Raw genomic sequence first — 24763 nt, forward strand, 5'->3', positions numbered from 1 at the left:
AACACGCCAAACCTTTAAACACCAACCTGTAAATACCAACTCTTAAGCACCAATCCTAAAAACTAAAACCCTTAAACGCCAACCCTTAAACACCAACCCTTATACGCCAACCCTTAAACGCCAACCCTTAAGCACCAACCCTTAAACACCAACCCTTAAATGCCAACCCTTAAACGCCAAACCTTAAACAACAACCCTTAATCGCTAACTCTTTAAATGCCAACCCTTAAACGCAAACCCTTAAACACCAATCCTTAAACGCAAACCCTTAAACACCAACCTTTAAACACCAACCCTAAAACGCCAACCATAAAACGCGAACCCTTAAACACCCACCTTAAACGTCAAACCTTAAAGGCCAAACTTACACGCCAAACCTTTAAACACCAACCTGTAAACACCAACTCTTAAGCACCAACACTTAAACGAAAACGCTTAAACACCAACCCTTAAACACCAACCCTTAAATGCCAACCCTTAAACACCAACCCTAAATCGCCAACCCTTAAAAACAAACCTTAAAACACCAACCTTTAAACACCAACCGTTAAAGACAAACCTTAAACGCCAAACCCTTAAACACCAACCCTTAAACGCCATCCATTAAACACCAACCATTAAACGCCAACCCTTAAACGCCAAAACATAAACACGCTTAAACACCAACCCTTAAAGGCCAACCCTTTAATGCCAACCTTTAAACACCTACCGTTAAAGCTAACCCTTAAACGCCAACCCGTAAACGCCAACCCTTAAACACCAAACCTTAAACGCCATCTCTTAAACACCAACCTTTAAACACCAACCCTTAAAGGCCAAACCTTACCCGCCAAACTATTAAACACCAACCTGTAAACACCAACTCTTAAGCACCAACCCTTTAAACACCAACCTGTAAACACCACCTCTTAAGCACCAACCCTTAAACGCCAACCCTTAAATGCCAACCCTTAAACGCCAAACCTTAAACAACAACCCTTAATCGCTAACTCTTTAAATGCCAACCCTTAAACGCAAACCCTTAAACACCAATCCTTAAACGCAAACCCGTAAACACCAACCTTTAAACACCAACCCTAAAACGCCAACCATAAAACGCGAACCCTTAAACACCCACCTTAAACGTCAACCCTTAAAGGCCAAACTTACACGCCAAACCTTTAAACACCAACCTGTAAACACCAACTCTTAAGCACCAACACTTAAACGAAAACGCTTAAACACCAACCCTTAAACACCAACCCTTAAATGCCAACCCTTAAACACCAACCCTAAATCGCCAACCCTTAAAAACAAACCTTAAAACACCAACCTTTAAACACCAACCGTTAAAGACAAACCTTAAACGCCAAACCCTTAAACACCAACCCTTAAACGCCATCCATTAAACACCAACCATTAAACGCCAACCCTTAAACGCCAAAACATAAACACGCTTAAACACCAACCCTTAAAGGCCAACCCTTTAATGCCAACCTTTAAACACCAACCCTTAATGCCAACCCTTAAACGCCAACCCTTAAACACCAACCTTTAAACACCAACCCTAAAACGCCAACTGTTAAACACCAACCCTTTAAAACGCCAACCCTTAAACGCCAACCCTTAAACGCCAACCCTTAAACCCCAACCCTTAAACGTCAACGCTTAAACGCCAACTATTAAAGACCAACCCTTAAACACTAAACCCTAAAACACCAACCCTAAAACGCCAACCCATAAACAAACCCTTTAACGCCAACCCTTAAACGCCAACCCTTAAACGCCAACCCTTAAACGCCAACCCTTAAATGCCAACCCTTAAATGCCAACCCTTAAACACCAACCCTTAATTGCTAACTCTTCAAATGCCAACCCTTAAACGCCAACCCTTAAACGCCAACCCTTAAACACCAATACTTAAACGCAAACCCTTAAACACCAACCTTTAAACACCGACCCTAAAACGCCAACCCTTAAACGCCAACCCTTAAACAACAACCCCTTAAAGGCCAAACTTACACGCCAAACCTTTAAACACCAACCTGAAAACACCAACTCTTAAGCACCAACACTTAAACGAAAACGCTTAAACGCCAACCCTTAAACACCAACCATTAAACGCCAACCCTTAAACGTCAACCTTTAAACGCCAACCCTTAAACGCCAACCCTTAAACGCCAACCCTTAAACACTAACCGTTAAACGCCAACCCTTTAACGCCAACCCTTAAACGCCAACCTTTAAACACCAACCATTGAACGCCAACCGTTAAACGTCAACCTTTAAACGCGAACCCTTAAACGCCAACCCTTAAACGCCAACCCTTAAACGCTAACCGTTAAACGCCAACCCTTTAACGCCAACCCTTAAACGCCAACCTTTAAACACCAACCCTTAAACGCCAACCCTTAAATACCAACCTGTAAACACCACCTCTTAAGCACCAACCCTTAAAGGACAACCCTTAAACGCCAAAACCTAAACACGCTAAAATTCAAACCCTAAAACGTCAACCTTTAAACACCAACCCTTAAACACCAACCCTTAAACACCAACCATTAAACGCCAATCCTTCAACACCAAACCTCATCCGGCAAACCTTAAACGCTAACTCTTTAAAGACCAACCCTTAAACACGAACCCTTGAAATCCAACCCTTACAAACCGACGGTTAAACACCAATCCCTTAAATGCCAACCATTGAACACCAACCCTAAATCGCCAACCCTTAAAAACCAACCTTAAAACACCAACCTTTAAACACCTACCGTTAAAGCTAACCCTAAAACGCCAACCCGTAAACGCCAACCCTTAAACACCAAACCTTAAACGCCATCTCTTAAACACCAACCTTTAAACACCAACCCTTAAAGGCCAAACCTTACCCGCCAAACTATTAAACACCAACCTGTAAACACCAACTCTTAAGCACCAACCCTTTAAACACCAACCTGTAAACACCACCGCTTAAGCACCAACCCTTAAACGACAACCCATGAACGCCAAAACCTAAACACGCTAAAACGCCAACGCTTAAACACCAACCCTTAAATGCCAACCCTTAAACACCAACCCTAAATCGCCAAACCTTAAAAACCAACCTTAAAACACCAACCCTAAACGCCATCTATTAAACACCAAGCTTTAAACACCAACCCTTAAAGGCCAAACTTACACGCCAAACCTTTAAACACCAACCTGTAAACACCAACTCTTAAGAACCAAACCTTAAACGATAACCCTTAAATGCCAAAGCCTAAACACGATTAAACACCAACCCTTAAACACCAAGCATTAAAAGCCAACCCGTAAACGCCAACCCTTTAACGCCAACCCTTAAACACCAACCCCTTAAAGGCGAAACTTACATGCCAAACCTTTAAACACCAACCTGAAAACACCAACTCTTAAGCACCAACACTTAAACGAAAACGCTTAAACGCCAACCCTTAAACACCAACCATTAAACGCCAACCCTTAAACGCCAACCCTTAAAAACTAACCGTTAAACGCCAACCCTTTAACGCCAACCCTTAAACGCCAACTTTTAAACACCAACCCTTAAACGCCAACCCTTAAATACCAACCTGTAAACACCACCTCTTAAGCACCAACCCTTAAAGGACAACCCTTAAACGCCAAAACCTAAACACGCTAAAATTCAAACCCTAAAACGTCAACCTTTAAACACCAACCCTTAAACACCAACCCTTAAACACCAACCATTAAACGCCAATCCTTCAACACCAAACCTCATCCGGAAAACCTTAAACGCTAACTCTTTAAAGACCAACCCTTAAACACGAACCCTTGAAAGCCAACCCTTACAAACCGACGGTTAAACACCAACCCTTAAATGCCAACCATTGAACACCAACCCTAAATCGCCAACCCTTAAAAATCAACCTTAAAACACCAACCTTTAAACACCTACCGTTAAAGCTAACCCTAAAACGCCAACCCGTAAACGCCAACCCTTAAACACCAAACCTTAAAGGCCATCTCTTAAACACCAACCTTTAAACACCAACCCTTAAAGGCCAAACCTTACCCGCCAAACTATTAAACACCAACCTGTAAACACCAACTCTTAAGTACCAACCCTTTAAACACCAACCTGTAAACACCACCTCTTAAGCACCAACCCTTAAACGACAACCCATGAACGCCAAAACCTAAACACGCTAAAACGCCAACACTTAAACACCAACCCTTAAATGCCAACCCTTAAACACCAACCCTAAATCGTCAAACCTTAAAAACCAAACCTTAAAACACCAACCCTAAACGCCATCTATTAAACACCAAGCTTTAAACACCAACACTTAAAGGCCAAACTTACACGCCAAACCTTTAAACACCAACCTGTAAACACCAACTCTTAAGAACCAAACCTTAAACGACAACCCTTAAACGCCAAAGCCTAAACACGATTAAACACCAACCCTTAAATGCCAAGCCTTAAAAGCCAACCCGTAAACGCCAACCCTTTAACGCCAACCCTTAAACTCCATCTCTTAAACACCAACCTTTAAACAGCAAACCTTAAAGGCCAAACTAACACGCCAAACCTTTAAACACCAACCTGTAAATACCAACTCTTAAGCACCAATCCTAAAAACTAAAACCCTTAAACGCCAACCCTTAAACACCAACCCTTATACGCCAACCCTTAAACGCCAACCCTTAAGCACCAACCCTTAAACACCAACCCTTAAATGCCAACCCTTAAACGCCAAACCTTAAACAACAACCCTTAATCGCTAACTCTTTAAATGCCAACCCTTAAACGCAAACCCTTAAACACCAATCCTTAAACGCAAACCCTTAAACACCAACCTTTAAACACCAACCCTAAAAAGCCAACCCTAAAACGCGAACCCTTAAACACCAACCTTGAACGTCAACCCTTAAAGGCCAAACTTACACGCCAAACCTTTAAACACCAACCTGTAAACACCAACTCTTAAGCACCAACACTTAAACGAAAACGCTTAAACACCAACCCTTAAATGCCAACCCTTAAACACCAACCCTAAATCGCCATCCCTTAAAAACAAACCTTAAAACACCAACCTTTAAACACCAACCGTTAAAGACAAACCTTAAACGCCAAACCCTTAAACACCAACCCTTAAACGCCATCCATTAAACACCAACCATTAAACGCCAACCCCTAAACGCCAAAACATAAACACGCTTAAACACCAACCCTTAAAGGCCAACCCTTTAATGCCAACCTTTAAACACCAACCCTTAATGCCAACCCTTAAACGCCAACCCTTAAACACCAACCTTTAAACACCAACCCTAAAACGCCAACCCTTTAAAACGCCAACCCATAAACGCCAACCCTTAAACCCCAACCCTTAAACGTCAACGCTTAAACGGCAACTATTAAAGACCAACCCTTAAACACTAAACCCTAAAACACCAACCCTAAAACGCCAACCCATAAACAAACCCTTTAACGCCAACCCTTAAACGCCAACCCTTAAACACCAACCCTTAATCGCTAACTCTTCAAATGCCAACCCTTAAACGCCAACCCTTAAACACCAATACTTAAACGCAAACCCTTAAACACCAACCTTTAAACACCAACCCTAAAACGCCAACCCTTAAACGCCAACCCTTAAACACCAACCCCTTAAAGGCCAAACTTACACGCCAAACCTGTAAACACCAACCTGAAAACACCAACTCTTAAGCACCAACACTTAAACGAAAACGCTTAAACGCCAACCCTTAAACACCAACCATTGAACGCCAACCCTTAAACGCCAACCCTTAAACGCCAACCCTTAAACGCTAACCGTTAAACGCCAACCCTTTAACGCCAACCCTTAAACGCCAACCTTTAAACACCAACCCTTAAACGCCAACCCTTAAATACCAACCTGTAAACACCACCTCTTAAGCACCAACCCTTAAAGGACAACCCTTAAACGCCAAAACCTAAACACGCTAAAATTCAAACCCTAAAACGTCAACCTTTAAACACCAACCCTTAAACACCAACCCTTAAACGCCAATCCTTCAACACCAAACCTCATCCGGCAAACCTTAAACGCTAACTCTTTAAAGACCAACCCTTAAACACGAACCCTTGAAAGCCAACCCTTACAAACCGACGGTTAAACACCAACCCTAAATCGTCAAACCTTAAAAACCAAACCTTAAAACACCAACCCTAAACGCCATCTATTAAACACCAAGCTTTAAACACCAACACTTAAAGGCCAAACTTACACGCCAAACCTTTAAACACCAACCTGTAAACACCAACTCTTAAGAACCAAACCTTAAACGACAACCCTTAAACACCAAAGCCTAAACACGATTAAACACCAACCCTTAAATACCAAGCCTTAAAAGCCAACCCGTAAACGCCAACCCTTTAATGCCAACCCTTAAACTCCATCTCTTAAACACCAACCTTTAAACAGCAAACCTTAAAGGCCAAACTAACACACCAAACCTTTAAACACCAACCTGTAAATACCAACTCTTAAGCACCAACCCTAAAAACTAAAACACCTTAAACGCCAACCCTTAAACACCAACCCTTAAAGGCCAACCCTTAAACGCCAACCTTTAAACACCAACCCTTAAATGCCAACCCTTAAACGCCAACCCTTAAACACCAACCTTTAAACACCAACCCTAAAACGCCAACCCTTAAACGCCAACCCTCTAAACACCAACCCTTAAACGTCAACTCTTAAACACCAACCATCATCCGGAAAACCTTAAACGCTAACACTTCAAAGACCAACCCTTAAACACCAACCCTTAAATTCCAACACTTAAACACCAACCCTAAATCGCCAACCCTTAAAAACAAACCTTAAAACACCAACCTTTAAACACCAACCGTTAAAGACAAACCTTAAACGCCAAACCCTTAAACACCAACCCTTAAACGCCATCCATTAAACACCAACCATTAAACGCCAACCCTTAAACGCCAAAACATAAACACGCTTAAACACCAACCCTTAAAGGCCAACCCTTTAATGCCAACCTTTAAACACCAACCCTTAATGCCAACCCTTAAACGCCAACCCTTAAACACCAACCTTTAAACACCAACCCTAAAACGCCAACCCTTAAACGCCAACCCTTTAAAACGCCAACCCTTAAACGCCAACCCTTAAACCCCTACCCTTAAACGTCAACGCTTAAACGCCAACTATTAAAGACCAACCCTTAAACACTAAACCCTAAAACACCAACCCTAAAACGCCAATCCATAAACAAACCCTTTAACGCCAACCCTTAAACGCCAACCCTTAAACGCCCACCCTTAAACGCCAACGTTTAAAGGCCAACCCTTAAACACCGACGCTTAAACGCCATCCCTTGAACACCAAGCCTTAAACACCAACCATTTGAACGCCAACCCATAAACGCCCACCTCTAAACACCAACCCTTAAACGCCAACCCTTAAACGCCAACCCTTTAACGCCAACCCTTAAACGCCAACCAGTAAACGCCAACCCTTAAACGCCAACCCTTAAATGCCAACCCTTAATCGCCAACCCTTTAAACGCCAATCCTTAGACGCCAACCCTTTAACGCCAACCCTTAAACGCCAACCCTTAAATGCCAACCCTAAATCGCCAACCCTTAAAAACAAACCTTAAAACACCAACCTTTAAACACCACCTCTTAAGCACCAACCCTTAAACGCCAACCCGTAAACGCCAACCCTTTAACGCCAACCTTTAAACACCAACCCTTAAAGGCCGAACTTACACGCCAAACCTTTAAACACTAACCTGTCAACACCAACTCTTAAGCACCAACCCTTAAATGAAAACCCTTAAAACGCCAACCCTTAAACACCAATGTTTAAATGCCAACTCTTACACGCCAACCCTTTAACGCCAACCCTTAAACGCCAACCCTTAAACACCAACCTGTAAACACCAACTCTTAAGTACCAACCCTTAAACGACAACCCTTAAACGCCAAAACCTAAACACGCTTAAACATTAACCCTTAAACACCAACCCTTAAACGCCAACCTATTAAACACCAACCTTTAAACGCCATCTCTTAAACACCAACCTTTAAACACCAACCCTTAAAGGCAAAACTTACATGCTAAACCTTTAAACACCAACCTGTAATCACCAACTCTTAAGCACCAACCCTTAAACGAAAACCCTTAAACGCCAACCCTTAAATACCAATCTTTAAACACCAATCTTTTAACGCCAACCCTTAAACGCCAACCCTTAAACGCAAACCCTTAAACGCCAACCCTTAAATGCCAACCCTTAAACGCCAACCCTTAAATACCAACCCTTAGTCGCCAACCCTTTAAATGCCAACCCTTAAACGCCAATCCTTAAACACTAATCCTTAAACGCAAACCCTTAAACACCAACCTTTAAACACCAACCCTAAAACGCCAACCCTTATACGCCAACCCTTAAACACCAACCCTTAAACGCCAACCCTTTAAATGCCAACCCTTAAACGCCAACCCTTAAACACTAATCCTTAAACGCAAACCCTTAAACACCAACCTTTAAACACCAACCTTTAAACACCAACCCTTAAAGGCCAAACCTTACCCGCCAAACCTTTAAACACTAACCTGTAAACACCAACTCTTAAGCACCAACCCTTTAAACACCAACCTGGGAACACCACCTCTTAAGCACCAACCCTTAAACGACAACCCTTAAACGCCAAAACCTAAACACGCTAAAACACCAACCCTTAAACACCAACCCTTAAACGCCAACCCTTTAACGCCAACTCTTAAACACCAACCCTTAAACGCCAACCCTTAAATACCAACCTGTAAACACCACCTCTTAAGCACCAACCCTTAAAGGACAACCCTTAAACACCAAAACCTAAACACGCTAAAACACCAACCCTTAAACACCAACCCTTAAACGCCAACCCTTTAACGCCAACTCTTAAACACCAACCCTTAAACGCCATCTCTTAAACACCAACCTTTAAACACCAACCCTTAAAGGCCGAACTTACACGCCAAACCTTTAAACACTAACCTGTCAATACCAACTATTAAGCACCAACCCTTAAACGAAAACCCTTAAAACGCCAACCCTTAAACACTAACCCTTAAACGCCAACCCTTAAACGCCAACCTTTAAACGCCAACCCATAAATGCCAACCCTTAAATGCCAACCCTTAAACACCAACCCTTAAACGCCAACCCTTTAAAGCCAAGCCTTAAACACCAACGTTTAAATGCCAACTGTTACACGCCAAACCTTAAATGCCAACCCTTAAACACCAACTCTTAAACGCCAACCCTTTAACGCCAACCCTTAAACGCCAACCCTTAAACACCAACCTGTAAACACCAACTCTTAAGCACCAACCCTTAAACGAAAACCCTTAAACGCCAATCCTTAAACACCAACCCTTAATAGCCAACCCTTAAATGCCAACCCTTTAACGCCAACCCTTAAACGCCAACCGTTAAACACCAACCTGTAAACACCAACCCTTAAACGCCAACCCTCAAACGCCAACTCTTTAAACACCAACCTTTAAACGCCATCTCTTAAACACCAACCTTTAAACACCAACCCTTAAAGGCAAAACTTACACGCTAAACCTTTAAACAGCAACCTGTAAACACCAACTCTTAAGCACACATCCCTTAAACGAAAAACCTTAAACACCAACCCTTAAACACCAACCCTTATACGCCAACCCTTAAACGCCAACCCTTAAACGCCAACCCTTAAACACCAACCCTTAAACACCAACCCTTAAACACCAACCCTTAAACACCAACCTTTAAACACCAACCCTTAAACGCCAACCCTTAAATGCGCGAACTTGTACCAAAACGGTCAGGCCGATCTGCTACAGAGCAAACAAATCAGGGAGACACATGGAAGGGGAGCTTTATTGACATTGGGACACTGCTTAAGAACTGGATAAAATGGTATAAAAGCGAAAACGATGTAAAAACTTCAGAAATAGCTACGCTGAACTCAGACCCTCTCGCACAGACAGACAAACAGAGATTATATAATGAGGAAAAATTCGGAAAAGAAACGGGTGGGGCTGACAACCCCGATGTCAGAGGGGGACAGAATATTAAAACTAAGTCACCAGGGGATTCTGTACTGATAACGCGAGAAAGGGCGGAGCCGAAGCTCCGAGGCAACTCTCCAGGAAAACGCACACCACGCACAGACGGCCGACACAAACATCGCGACAGGCACGACGCACCAGACAAATATAAATCAAACACCCCACAAAAACCACATAAGTATGAGCCATGGGATAAACAGGAGTCACCGAGCAAAGCTGACCCACGTTACAGGCGCAAAAGACACTGCAAAAATCATGTTAAGCAACGCCACCGTGATATTAATAACTCATCCGAATCTGACTCGGATGACGATGATCAACTTTCCGATTACTTGTTCAGTAGTAAAACTCTGAAATCGATGGACAAAGCTCTCGCCAGAATTCCCTATTTTGATCGACACAATAAGAACAGAGACATACACACTCACATTGCAATGGTAGAAGCAGAAGCAATGATCAGGGGTCTGAGAAAAACGGATGAGAAAGCCAGTTTGCTGAAACGCAGCTTGCATGGACAGTCCATATCATGGGTAAAGTTGCTACCATACGAGGTTCGGAACGATTTTAAAAAGCTGAGCTTGGCAGTGATTCGGAAGTTTGCACAATATCTAACACTGTCTGAGGGAATTAACGCTGCAAAATCTATGACCCAGTGCGCAGATGAGGATCCTCGAGAGTACCTCATACGATTTAAAAGAGCGTACTATGCGGGCGATGTGGATCAGTATCACGAAGGTGACAAAAGATTAAAAATTATGTTTTTCGGATCCTTGGGTCCAGAGATTACAAAAATCGTGGGAATGGTTTTGGATCCAGAGACGGCCTCCTTACACCACATAGTGAATAAGGCTCACATGGCTTGGCTGTACAGGGATAAGAACAATAATTCCACAACACACAGTGAACGAGGCAAGGCAACCAGTATTTCAGAAGGAAATAAAAATCAGGGGAGCAGAAACAAAACATCACCTGCGAGGCACTCAAGACACGCAGGCCCACAGTGCAGGAAACAAAAAGCACCCGCGAATTACCAACGTAATTACATACCCAGGTGGCCAGATAGCAATTACACGAGACAATGGCACACAGACCAGGAGCGATCGCAGCGTGCAGGGACGCGTATTTGCGAAAATCGCCACGGGTAGAAGCCAATAGCAGGACCAATGCCACGGCACACAGCTAGCCAAAATTACCCACACTGATGGCGAGATAACAATTCCACAATTCCACGGCACACAGACCGGGAGCGTCCGAAGCGTACAAGGACGCGTATTTGCGAAAATCGCCACGGGTGGAAGCCAAGAGCAGGACCATATCTATACCCAATGCCACGGCACACTGCTGGCCAAAATTACCCACACAGATGGCGAGATAACAATTACGATCGACAGTGGCACATAAATAATGGGCGATCGCAACACACAATGACACAATCACGAGAATCACGGCACGTATAGGCCAAGAGCAGAATCACGCCGATTCCCAACTGCTGTGACAAAGAGGGTGACATGGGCACGTGATGAATCGCTCACAGGGGTTGAGAGGAAAATGACAGGAAGAGCAGTGTCCGCTGAGCTGGAAAAAAATTCACAGCCCTTGAAAAAAATCAAGCAGGCTGGAGGTGACGAACAAAACCAGGAGGGTAACCATGATTGTGGAAAACTAAATGCACCATGCACCCGTTCTGATAATGTGGTGGAGAACGCGAGAGTCGCTCCCGTGGTGAATACACCTATTGAACAGGGAAAAATAACAATGAAGTGTGATCCAACGAGAAATGATAAGCAACAGGATCGGGGGGAGAAACCTGCTTGTTTGGTAAATGGAAACGCGATCAATTGTGTCGCGAAATTGCGTGAGAGTACTGCGAATGTGGCAGAGAAAGATGCTACGGAGACAGAAATCCATGATGGATCGGGGAATGTGTTGAAATCCAGCACATGCAAAAACATGGAATCGAATCGTGGTACGGAGTCATCAAATCAGCACATGGCTGCGGAGAAGGCAAATGACCCCAACAGTCGAGCACGGAAACTCGTGGTGTGTACTAATCCTGGTGGCGCACGACATCACTTCACGCCACATAAACCCACAGGGAAGGCGAGGGATAAAAAAAATTACCGATACGAACCAAGGAACCGTGCTCATTTGGCTAAAGCCATACCGACGATGAACCAAAATGACGATGTGATGATGTTGCATGGAAAGGTCACAGGTTACTCTAAAATACCTGGCCATGAGAAAAAATTATTCTGCACTCTTGACCAAAGGTGGCGGTAAGGTTGCCAATAACTTGGTAAACTTTGATTTAAAGCTTTCGTGACTGCAGTAATTCATATTCTTAGTTTTTTCGGTAAAGTCACGTTGAAGAGAAACAACATGACTTTACCGAAAAAACTAAGAATATGAACTTGGTAAACATTAAACAAAGAGATGCCAGGAGGGAAACGGTGTACCACCGGGCTCGAAACCGCTATCCAGTGTTTCCCAGGAACTGAAACAAAAATCAAAGTAGCAACAATTGATAAGAACCGATGTAACATGTTGCCTTAATTTTTTTTATTTTTCCTGTTCTTTTATTTTCTTATTTCAAATGTAATCATGCTAAGTTGTGACACGTACGCGCGCGTTGTAAGGAAAATCACAAACTCGAAGACAATCAATGCTTATGATGGGAAAAGGCATTTTTCTTTTATTTTAAAAATAATCCGTGGCAGACCACAGATCATTTTTAAAAGGGTGGTGTGTTGGATATGAGCCTTTTTCCAAAATTGATATTAATAATATCTGCCGATATATAATTTTTTTAAATAATAACAAAGAGAAATAATGCATAAAACGCATCAACCCAAAAACACGCAAACACAGATGGAGATCATAAACAGGCCATAAATAAAAAAAGAAATAATAAAACTCTCGAGGCGAGGATGTTAACAGCTATCTGCGAAGATCTCCAGATGAACAAGAGTTTGATGTGCCTCTTTGGAAAGGTCACCCAAAGGCGAGCCTCAGGAAGACAGACGCGAGTTAAACCAATTTTTTATTTTCCTTATTTGCCATTAAAACAACGGTTTTAATTTAAAATGCAACAACAAGAATAAGCTAAAATTAGCGATCCTCACGATCACTCCAATTAAGACCAGGCCACCAGATGCATCAGTGAATCCTTATCCAATTATTAATTCGATATCAAATTATTTTCACCTTTAATACGTTTTACTGTTAAAACAAAGCTTGGAGACAGAAATACCGAGTCACATCAAAGATTTTCGAGAAGGAATGAGACAACGGGCAAACTTACGAAACGAGTTAAACAATACTCCAAGAAACCCCGACCACCTTTGTCTCTCTCGCAGCGCGGAGAAACAGGAATTCCACCCTGGCAAGGGGCCATCTGGAAGCAGCCGGGTTTAATGAGAAAACAAAGATCCCCCATATAGCCTTAACAGACTGTAGGGGCAAGTGCTGTTAGCGAGCACCTATGAAGGCCGGAACGGTACACGAGGGGGTGGGTGGCCAGCACCACGCCCGACCGCCTTTGTCTCCCTAGTGGCAATGTTTACACACCTTACCAGGTACTCATTTGAGGCTGAGTCGACCTAGGGGAGGCCCGGGACCGGTTCAGATAATCGTCACTGGTGTTGGCCGTGAGCGGGAATCGAACCCGGGTCACCCCACACACAAACTCACCCCCCCCCCCCCTCCACGATACCCTTCGGAAACAAAGGAAGATGAGGGCGGGGGGAACAACTCCCAAAGCCATAACCGCCAGCAAACAATTTTTTTTTAAAGAAAATTGTTTAACAGGTTTTCCCTGCCAGGGATCTGAACACAATTAATTAAAAGATTGGTCCAAGATAAGAATCTCAAAGGAATACATTGCGGCCATTTGAGTTACGTGGTTACGGTCACTTGGGGGTATTTGAGTGGTTCGTTTTTTTTCTATTGCATAATCTTGCTGGTATCCATGAATGAACAAGACGAATCTATGAACGCATATTTGTGCCTTTAGGAATAATAATGGTTTGAGTGTCTTTCCATATGAACAGCGTTGCATAATAATCAATCGTCCTACTGTTAACAACGTGACAAGAATCTGCATTAAGGGTCGCATATGATCAATGACCGAATGCCGTGTTGTGTAACAATTTAAATACGAATTACATATTATAAGGTTAAGGTTTTGATAGAATAGTTTGCATGTTTTAATCTCTCTCTCTCAACAACCGATCAATTGCGTTACGCGTCGGGAATTAAACACAGGTGCCGTTATCGAAGTGAAACAACGCAATCGTGATGTGTACCTTGTTAATGCTGTGTTGAAATTCCGAGGTTGAGAGTTCTCATATTATCCAAAAATTAAAGTTTAGCTAGAAAATAAAATTGATTAAAGCAGAAGAGTTGTGTGTGATTCTTTCCGTGATACTGCATAGAATTGTTCTGCGAATGAGATCTGAATCTTGGGGACCTATCATAAGCACACTAATCACTAATCCAGCACATAATCAATAAGCGTTAAATCGAAGATCATTGTATCCTTATTGAAAACACGGAATTAAATAACAAGTCGAGTCGACTCTCTCTCATTCACGCTCACAATACCTGCACAACTGCATACGATTAATTGCGTTGTTCCAATTAATAACCAACCTTCGTCACCGAGGCTGGACCTAATTATCATAACGACCTGCATCATCATAACCACGCCCACTCGCATAAATTAATACGGTTATCTCGAATTAGCATAGTTTATGCACATAATTACACCAATTAATTCGGATAAATTATGCAGATTTCAAATTTAATCAAATTTTCATTATTTTCATCAAATTTTCATAACCTACATAAACAACAACCTTCGAGCACCCATATCTCACAGAGCGGGCCCTAACCTATAACAGCTGGCAGTTCACCAGCATTGCTTCAAGTGAGCTGGAGCGTGCTGATGAATATAAAAACCGGACCAGAGCTTGGTTTGTGTACAACCAATACTGCTGAAATGATGCACTCCCAGCAGGAAAGCCGTGTGGCTAATGGGATGTGTACAAATACTTGTATTTTTTAAGTGGAAAGACAGATATGTGAAGGAGGGGAATCATCGTTTGCGTGTTAATTTTGTTACTCATATCCACGATGTAAGCGAATTATTATATTGAAACTTCGCAGAGCTTTCATGAGTAAGAAAGTTGTACCAACAATAATTATTATCGGTTCTATTGCGATCGAGGGCTGCACGTTTCAACGGGCACACATGTGTCATGCTGCGATGGTGACGGTGCTCCCGGTTTTTTAAGACCGGGAGGAAGTGAGGGCTTCACCTTTCTGGCAAATTGCCCGATGATGCTGGATGTAATTACCAGCGAAACGTCGTACTCAAAAATTGTAAATGTTGTGGATTCACTCTTCAACACACCGGTGGGCTGCAGGAGTGATCTATTTCTCTTTTGTCAATGTGACACTTTTTTACTGATTGGCCGTGTCGGGTAGTGGAGGGTTACGACACATTTATGAATAATGCGATCTAACCCAAAAACGTTTATTATGAATAATATTGGTCGTGAAAGCCTACGGCCTTTCTGGCCGTGATTTTTATTTCAGCAGCATTGGTTCAACACGAGCAAACGTCAGAATGGTTTTCAGCTCTGCAAAGCTCATGATGAATTTTTGTGAAGTATTCCACAGTTTTGCATAGAACTAGGACCTGTAACTAACAGAGAGCATCCTTGCCTGCAAATATCTGGCAGTTCACCAGCGTCGGTTTGAGACACTGAATGCTCAAACGAACGCAAATGTGGTAATGATTATTTTGTGTTATCTCCATATATATAAAAGTTGTGAATATGTGTGCCTGTTCAAAATGTTTAGCGTACTTCCCGACATGCAACAAACTTGAAATTTGCCATGTGGGTACTTTCCAGACTGTACACCATGCAAAAGTTATGAAAACACACTTTTTTGTGTGTGTGGGGGGGGGAGCTCAATAATGCATTTATTTTTTGTACGGCAAGTGAGTTGTGACGTCAAATCTGTTACGTGACCCGCACATGTGGAAGCGTAACGCATTGTGTAGTGGTTAGCGCGCTGCGCTGCGAATCCGGCCACCCGAGTTCGATTCCCGCTCACGGCCACTACCAGTGACGATTAGTTTAACTGGTCCTGGGCCTCCCCTACGTCGACTCAGCCTCAAAACGAGTAACTGCTGTGGTGTGTAAACATCGCCACTGGGGAGACAAAGGCGGCCGGGCGTGGTGGATCCAAGTCCCAGGAGAAGCTGGGTAGTACAGCTAGTGTATTCATACTCTTTGGTTCTATTGGGTAAAGTCACGTAGGTCGAAAATAAAATAACAAAAAATCACGACGTTTTGGCCACAACACAAGCGGCCTTCATCAGGTGAAGGGACGAGACTGTCTGGAGGACAGCGCTGGAGTGGAAGAAGCCACGCTTAGATCACGACCTTTAAGCTGTGTGACAAGAAAAACACCAAGCACCTTGACAAAGGAATTAGCATAAAATTTAGCATTGAAATGGCTCATTGAAATAGCTAAGTTAAAGTATACACATCCGCAGAGGTACCCCTTGACGAAGGAATTAGCATAGAATTCAGCATGGAAATAGCTGAGTGATTAGCTTGTAACTGGTCACAGAAATAGCTATGTTAAAGATAGAGCATATACATTCACCGAGGCACCTAGTACTCATCAAACAGGAGAATTTAGCGAAACACAACCACGCTCAGACAGCGGACCTTTAAACTGTGTGCGAGCAAACAAGGTGTTCTGACAAAAAAAATAGCATAAAAATTAGCATTTGATTGGCGGATTTTAGGAAAGAGGTGGTGTATGTGCCGATGGACTTGCCGTTTGGCGCGGGGGGGGGGGGAAAGGGGGGAGGGGGAGTTTACCTATTGATGGTGTGAAAAGGGAATTTATAGCTGCGAAAGTTTGGGGTACCACTACTTGAAAAATATACTGTACCATTGAAATTAGTTTAATGTTTAGTTCGATTTAGAACATCTTTCCAATGGTTGCTTAATTTGAAACCATTCTCTCGGTTGAAATTGTGTCTGTGTTTGTAGATCTGAATTGCTTCATGAACAAATCTCTGATAAAAGCCCGTGGGTTTGCAAAGAACCTTGGTATCGGAGAAAATTATATCGTGATCCCCCACAGCGTTGTAACAGTGATCAGCCACGGCAGAAGAATTCGTTTTGCCGTGTTTCAAATCTGATTTGTGCTCGCGAATTCGGTCAGAGACATGTCGCTTTGTCTCACCGATATAGCAATCACCGCAGGTACAACTCAATTTGTAAACCCCGGGGTACTGTAAATCAGGAATGACATCCTTCACGGATGGGATCAGATCACAAATTTTGTGTACTGTATTGAACCGGACCTGGATCTTGTGTTTGTTTAGAATTTTGGAAATCTTTTTAGTAACGCCTGCTATATATGGAAGTGTGATGGTTTTGACCAGAGTATCAAGTGGTTGTTTCTGTATGGAGGGAGAGACAGCTTGGCGGATGGTACGGTTAGAGTAACCATTCCTTTTGAGGGCCAGGTGTACATGTTTTAATTCACTGGTCAGGTGGTGTTGGTTCGAAATGCAATGAGCCCTATGGTATAAAGTTTTGATGAGATAATTCTTTTGGGCTGGGTGGTGGTGGGAATCAGGTTTCAAGTAGGAATCTGTGTGGGTGGGTTTCCTGTAGACAGAATGCCCCAATGAGCCATCAGGTCTCCTCTCAAACATAACATCTAAGAATGATAGCTTGCCATCTTTCTCCACTTCCATGGTGAATTTGATGGCGGGATGTCTGGAATTGATGTGTCTGGAATTGATGTGGTGTAGGAAAAGGTTCAGAGCTGGGAGGCCATGTGGCCAAATGACGAAAGTGTCATCCACATATCTCTTCCACAGGGAAGGTCTGAGGGTGGAAGTCTGGATGGCGTCTGATTCATATTTCTCCATGAAAATATTGGCTATCACTGGTGATGAGGGGGATCCCATGGGGGTACCCTCATTTTGTTTGTAGAAGGAGCCATTCCAAGTAAAGTAGGTATTATAATCTTAGTTCTTTCGGTAAAGTCACGTTGAAGGGAAACAACAAAATATATATTATATATATTTCACTGGCAAGACCGCCTCAGCAGTACTTAACTCAGCCCAATTGGTCTCTATGGTCAAAGACGTTGTACTGTCCCCTGACGATATCCTTGTCAGCTTCGATGTGCTTTCTTTGTTCACCAAGGTCCCAGTACCTGATACCATTGAAATAATTTAAAATTTGGTCCAACATGGACTAGACCCCGACACACCTGCACTGGTTAGGCACTGCCTCAACAATACCTACTTTACTTGGAATGGCTCCTTCTACAAACAAAATGAGGGTACCCCCATGGGATCCCCCTTATCACCAGTGATAGCCAATATTTTCATGGAGAAATTTGAATCAGATGCCATCCAGACTTCCACCCTCAGACCTTCCCTGTGGAAGAGATATGTGGATGACACTTTCGTCATTTGGCCACATGGCCTCCCAGCTCTGAACCTTTTCCTACACCACATCAATTCCAGACATCCCACCATCAAGTTCACCATGGAAGTGGAGAAAGATGGCAAGCTACCATTCTTAGATGTTATGTTTGAGAGGAGACCTGATGGCTCATTGGGGCATTCTGTCTACAGGAAACCCACCCACACAGATTCCTACTTGAAACCTGATTCCCACCACCACCCAGCCCAAAATAATTCTCTCATCAAAACTTTATACCATAGGGCTCATTGCATTTCGGACCAACACCACCTGACCAGTGAATTAAAACATGTACACCTGGCCCTCAAAAGGAATGGTTACTCTGACCGTACCATCCGCCCAGCTGTCTCTCCCTCCATACAGAAACAACCACTTGATACTCCGGTCAAAACCATCACACTTCCATATATAGCAGGCGTTACTAAAAAGATTTCCAAAATTCTAAACAAACACAAGATCCAGGTCCGGTTCAATACAGTACACAAAATTTGTGATCTGATCCCATCCGTGAAGGATGTCATTCCTGATTTACAGTACCCCGGGGTTTACAAATTGAGTTGTACCTGCGGTGATTGCTATATCGGTGAGACAAAGCGACATGTCTCTGACCGAATTCGCGAGCACAAATCAGATTTGAAACACGGCAAAACGAATTCTTCTGCCGTGGCTGATCACTGTTACAATGCTGTGGGGGATCACGATATAATTTTCTCCGATACCAAGGTTCTTTGCAAACCCACGGGCTTTTATCAGAGATTTGTTCATGAAGCAATTCAGATCTACAAACACAGACACAATTTCAACCGAGAGGATGGTTTCAAATTGAGCAACCATTGGAAAGATGTTCTAAATCGAACTAAACATTACACTAATTTCATTTGTACAGTATATTTTTCAAGTAGTGGTACCCCAAACTTTCGCAGCTCTTATAAATTCCCTTTTCACACCATCAATAGGTAAACTCCCCCTCCCCCCTTCCCCCCCCCCGCGCCAAACGGCAAGTCCACCGGCACGTACACCACCTCTTTCCTAAAATCCGCCAATCAAATGCTAATTTTTATGCTAATTTTTTTTGTCAGAACACCTTGTTTGCTCGCACACAGTTTAGAGGTCCGCTGTCTGAGCGTGGTTGTGTTTCGCTAAATTCTCCTGTTTGATGAGTACTAGGTGCCTCGGTGAATGTATATGCTCTAACTTTAACATAGCTATTTCTGTGACCAGTTACAAGCTAATCACTCAGATATTTCAATGCTAACTTCTATGCTAATTCCTTTGTCAAGGGGTACCTCTGCGGATGTGTATACTTTAACTTAGCTATTTCAATTAGCCATTTGAATGCTAAATTATATGCTAATTCCTTTGTCAAGGCGCTTGGTGTTTTTCTTCTCACACAGCTTAAAGGTCGTGATCTAAGCGTGGCTTCTTCCACTCCAGCGCTGTCCTCCAGACAGTCTCGTCCCTTCACCTGATGAAGGCCGCTTGTGTTGTGGCCGAAATGTCGTGATATTTTGTTATTTTATTTTCACCTACGTGACTTTACCCAATAGAACCAAAGAGTATGGATCCTAGCAGTCACGAAAGCTTTAAATCTAGAATAGCTAGTGTATTATATGCGCGAGTACTAAAGCTGGAACGATTCGATTACCAAGTCGATTATAACCGATTCCTTGTGTATGGTCAATTACTCAGACCCCTTTAAAAATGACAGCCATCCCCACATCTTACTTCCTGTGACGCGGCTGATGTGATCAAGTCCCTCCCATCAGGTGGGACAACCACAGCAAGAAAAAACTGCTGAAGTAGGCGAGAGATCTGCCGTGGCACGAGGTTATAGAGGCCTCGGCAGTAGGGGGGAGAGAGAAGGGGGGGGGGGGGAAAGGAGGCGGGGCAGAAAGTGGACCCCGCAGCAGCACCCGGGTCACTGGAGTAAAGTGGGCCACCACTCATTGATCCGTACATTTAACTCGATGAGTCGATTCGATTCCGTGCCCCGTTGGGTCCTCCCCACTTTTGTGCTTTTGGGTGTGCTGGGTTTCAACATAATTCCCGATCCATTGTGAATCTTCCCTCCCCCCATTTCAGCACTCCGATCTACATCCGACAGGAGATGATAAACCGCAGGGAGGGGGAGTAAAACCTAATCGCCAGGTAATTGGAAAAGTCGCCCATTGTCTCGCGGATTTGCATGATTGTACGATGGATGGGGCAGAGGAACGTGCTACAGGGACACGCCCTGAGGAATGCAGGCATCGGCCTTTGGATGAAAAACTATTTTTCAGTAATTCAGTGGGCAGTGCTCTCACTGGCAGCTCATTCTCAATTAATGTGGGTGATTCACCACGTGTTTGTGCCACATTTTGTATCTGAATTGAGTCCATTTTTGTTTCCTTTCCTGTTTCTCTACTCCCTCCTGGTATAGCCGGGTGGGGGTATCGAAGGGGGAATGGGCAGATTGTGTTTAACCTTGAGTTTGTCGTGGCATGGGGTGCTGGTATGATTCCGCTCTTGGCTTCCACACCCAGACATTCCAATAATTACCTGTCTTTGTGTGCTGTGGTTGCTTCGGATTGGTGTGCCACTCTCTCGCTGGATTGTTACCTTGCCATCTCTGCGTGTAATTATGTTGGTAGTTCGTGGGTGCTTGCTCCTCTCTGTATTGTGGGGCTTGGTGTGAGGTGCTGTAGCTGCTCACATGATTTTTACTTCCCCCTAGATGGCGGGGTGCATTATCTCTCTCCCTGTGTTTTGTCCGAATGATATATATATAGCCATGCCGTGTGAACCCTATTCTGTATGTGGTGTAAGGAGGCCGTCTCTGGGTCCAAAACCATTCCCACAATTTCTGTAATCTCTAGACTCAAGGATTAAAAAAAAAACAATCTTGAACTTTTTGTCACCTTCGTGGTATTGATCAACATCACCTGCGTAATACACTCCTCATTTACGCACTGGGTCATAAATTTGGCAGCATTAAACCACTCAGTGTTGAATATTCTCCAAACTTCGTAATCACTGTTAGGCTGAGTTTTTTTTAATAATTCCTAACCTTGTATGGCAGCGACTTTACCCATGGTATAGAATGTTCATGTAACCTTCTTTTCAGCACTTGTTTTCTCGTCCAACTTCCTCAGACCTCTGATCATTGCCTCCACTTCTACTGTTGTGATATGATTGTGTATGTCTCTGTTCCAATTGTGTGGATCAAAATAGGGGATTCTGACGAGAGCTTTCTCCGTCAAATTAAGAGTCTTACTACTGAATGAGTATTCGGAAAGTTGGTCGTTGTGAGAGGAGTCAGTGTCAGATGAGCTATCACTCAAACTTTGCCGCTGCTTAACATAACTTCTGTAATGTATTTTGCGTCTGTGTTGTGGGTATGAACGTAGAGCGAGACTTCTCTTGGAGGCAATGCGTTTATTACAATAAACGATAACAACACCAATAGCCGTAACATGACTGGTGTCTGTTAAAAACACTGCTGCAGTCAATCACAGTTGGTTTTGAGTGATTACATTGGGGTGGGGGGGGGGGGATGGCAAGTGATGGGTGATGGGAGGAGACCAGGGACGCAACGTGACCGTCCATGTACGAGGATAAGAGTTGCCATCTGTGACGTACACAACCTGGGGACACATCATGGGAAGAAGGATCTCTCAAAACCCGAAGAGGGGAGAACTACATGGAAACGCATTGTCTTGAGCAATGAATTAGCACAAGGGGACGAACAGGGGTTGGAGTCATGTTCTTCGTATGGTCGACGTTTATGTAGAGCAACAACTATATTGGATTGAGGTGGTTGAGCCAGATCATTGTGTAAGAAGTAGAGTTGGTGCATCGCTGTGATGATGCCTCCGAATTTGTGAATTGGACATTGAGTTTTCATATATTCCATAGTCTATTCAGGCTTGGAGTTAGGGATAGGGCTACAGATTTGCTGCAGAAATATTTTTCAGAGCGTCAGTGTTTGGCACTACATGTAGGGCAGTTCCACATATTAGGCAAACATCACAATTTCAGCATCATCTTAATTTTATATATTTATATGGGATATAATATAGAAGGTAATTATTGCTTTAGAAATGACATTATTCACACAGATGATTTCTATCTGAATCTCTTGGTTGAAATACTTTGCCCAAGGTAAGATAACTGTGCGATTATGGTAATGAGTATCCACGTCCGTCTGAGACCGTGGAACTGCCCTCCAGCACTGCCGCTCACATCAGGGGACGTAGGAACGACTATGGTTGCTGGCTTCACCGTGGCCAACTAGTTTATTGATGGGCATCTCCTCCTTGCCATCCTCCTAAATTTCCACCACCATCACCACCTCCACAACCTTGTGCTTGTCGCCCCCAACTCAAGCTCAGTGCAAACCCCTTGGAGGGCTGGCATTACCCAAGGGACACAGAACTCTGCCTCACATTTGGTTTCTAGAACCTCCGCAACAGCCACACTGTGGATGTAGACAGCCCTTAGCGTTATAAATGTGAGCCACTCGCGTGTCCCAAACACTCAAAAGAATTGAGACGAGGCGATAGTATTAGATACAAATATTTATTATTAAAACGCGACGCCTTGTAAAGAAGGGGAGGTGCTGGTGGGGGTGGGTGGTGCTGGAAGTGTGGGGGGCTGTGAGATGCTCAGAGGGTGTTCGAGGCCTGGGGGGGCAGGTCTTGGGAGGCTTCTTGAATGCCGGGCTCCAGTGAGCAGCCAGAGATGTCCTCTTCCTCCTCAACCGTGACAAGCTGTGGACATACTGACCCATTAGACACTACACACAACTCAGTACTTCTACCAGCTCAACTGGGATTACACACAACAATCAGCACCCCCTACTGGCAGACAAATGCCAATTGCACACCAGGTGCTGAGTCACCTTGTGCCCACAGGGACATCTGTCATTGGGGGTGCCCTTTCACACGTGTTGAGATGAGATGTGATGTAAAGCGCTCTGAGATGCCCCGGTGTACAGAAAGGTGCTAAATCATTCTCATCATTATCACTGTATCCAGCAATAATGAAATTGTCTATAGATAGATAATCTGTATTTGTAAACGGGGACCATGACGGCTTAACGTGATGGTTAGACCAGCTCATCATTATCATAATACACTGAATCGTGTGTGCATGAATCTATTATTTACGTTAAACGCAAATTATATACGTGTGTGTGTGTGTGCGATGCGCGAGTGCTGTACACTCACCTCCACCTCGCTCTGCAGACGCTGCTGCTCCGAGTGTCCACTCTGCTCGTTGTCGCGGTAGGGCGCCAGCTCAGCGTGCAGCTCCGCCACTACACGTTGATACCACTGAATCTCTGCCTGCAGAGATTCCAGTTGCCAGTTCCTGTCAATGAGCTGCGTGGGCCACGTGCAAATGGCGGCAGAGGGACACAGGAAAGCATTTTAACGACTGCGTGAGGTTATTGCAGAACATACAGGTATAATAACACACACACACAACCAGGATCTTCATTTATAATTGAGTAATGTAATGAGCTACGAAGCTCTTTTACACAGATGTCCATACACCACCTTTGACCAAATAAACCGAAATGCATCCAATCATCTCAGATCTTGGAAGAAAAGCATGGTTGAACCTCAAGTGCTTGGATGGGCAACCACCATCAATACAAACCAAGATAACACCTATAAAAGCATGATGAAGACCGCTTGTGTTGCAATCGAAACGTCGTGGGTTTTTTTTTATATTATTAAAAAAAAGTACGTGACTTTACCGAAAGAATCAAGAATATGAATTCCTGCAGTCACGAAAGTTTTATGTTAAACATTTTTTAGGAATTAATTAACCCAAAATCTGGATTAAAATAATAGATTAAGATCGCTTCCCAACCAAAAAGAGGGAGGGGATGGAGATGCATGTAGCAAAGGGGAGCAGATGGTCTAGTAGTCGTAGGTACTTCTACTAGAGGTGGGATGGTGGATCGTAACGTGGTACAGTCCCTAAACAGAGAATGCTCAGTAACCTAGTGCGCATCCATTCTGTACAACCATCAGTGTGAAAAATAAGTGTATACATACAGTCCTCGACTTAGGAACACCATACTTACGGAGACCCGACTTACGGATACCCGACTTCCGAATCTGTGTCTATGAAATGTATTAATTTTTGGTTACCATT

The 24763-nt window shown here is 43.5% G+C and overlaps 1 long non-coding RNA gene across 1 annotated transcript; it reads right to left on the minus strand.

Moving 5' to 3' along the window:
• Positions 1-23162: 23162 nt before the first annotated feature.
• On the minus strand, positions 23163-24414 carry LOC142922538 (uncharacterized). Its single transcript, XR_012940143.1, has 2 exons — positions 23827-24414; positions 23163-23367 (listed from the first exon to the last, which is right to left on the minus strand). It is a non-coding gene; the product is annotated as an uncharacterized LOC142922538 (long non-coding RNA).
• Positions 24415-24763: the final 349 nt, after the last annotated feature.

Source organism: Petromyzon marinus, unplaced genomic scaffold (genome assembly GCF_048934315.1).
Source record: "Petromyzon marinus isolate PM22_M1 ecotype Great Lakes invasive population unplaced genomic scaffold, UKy_Petmar_22M1.pri1.0 PM_Scaffold_1, whole genome shotgun sequence".
Classification (NCBI taxonomy): domain Eukaryota; kingdom Metazoa; phylum Chordata; class Hyperoartia; order Petromyzontiformes; family Petromyzontidae; genus Petromyzon; species Petromyzon marinus.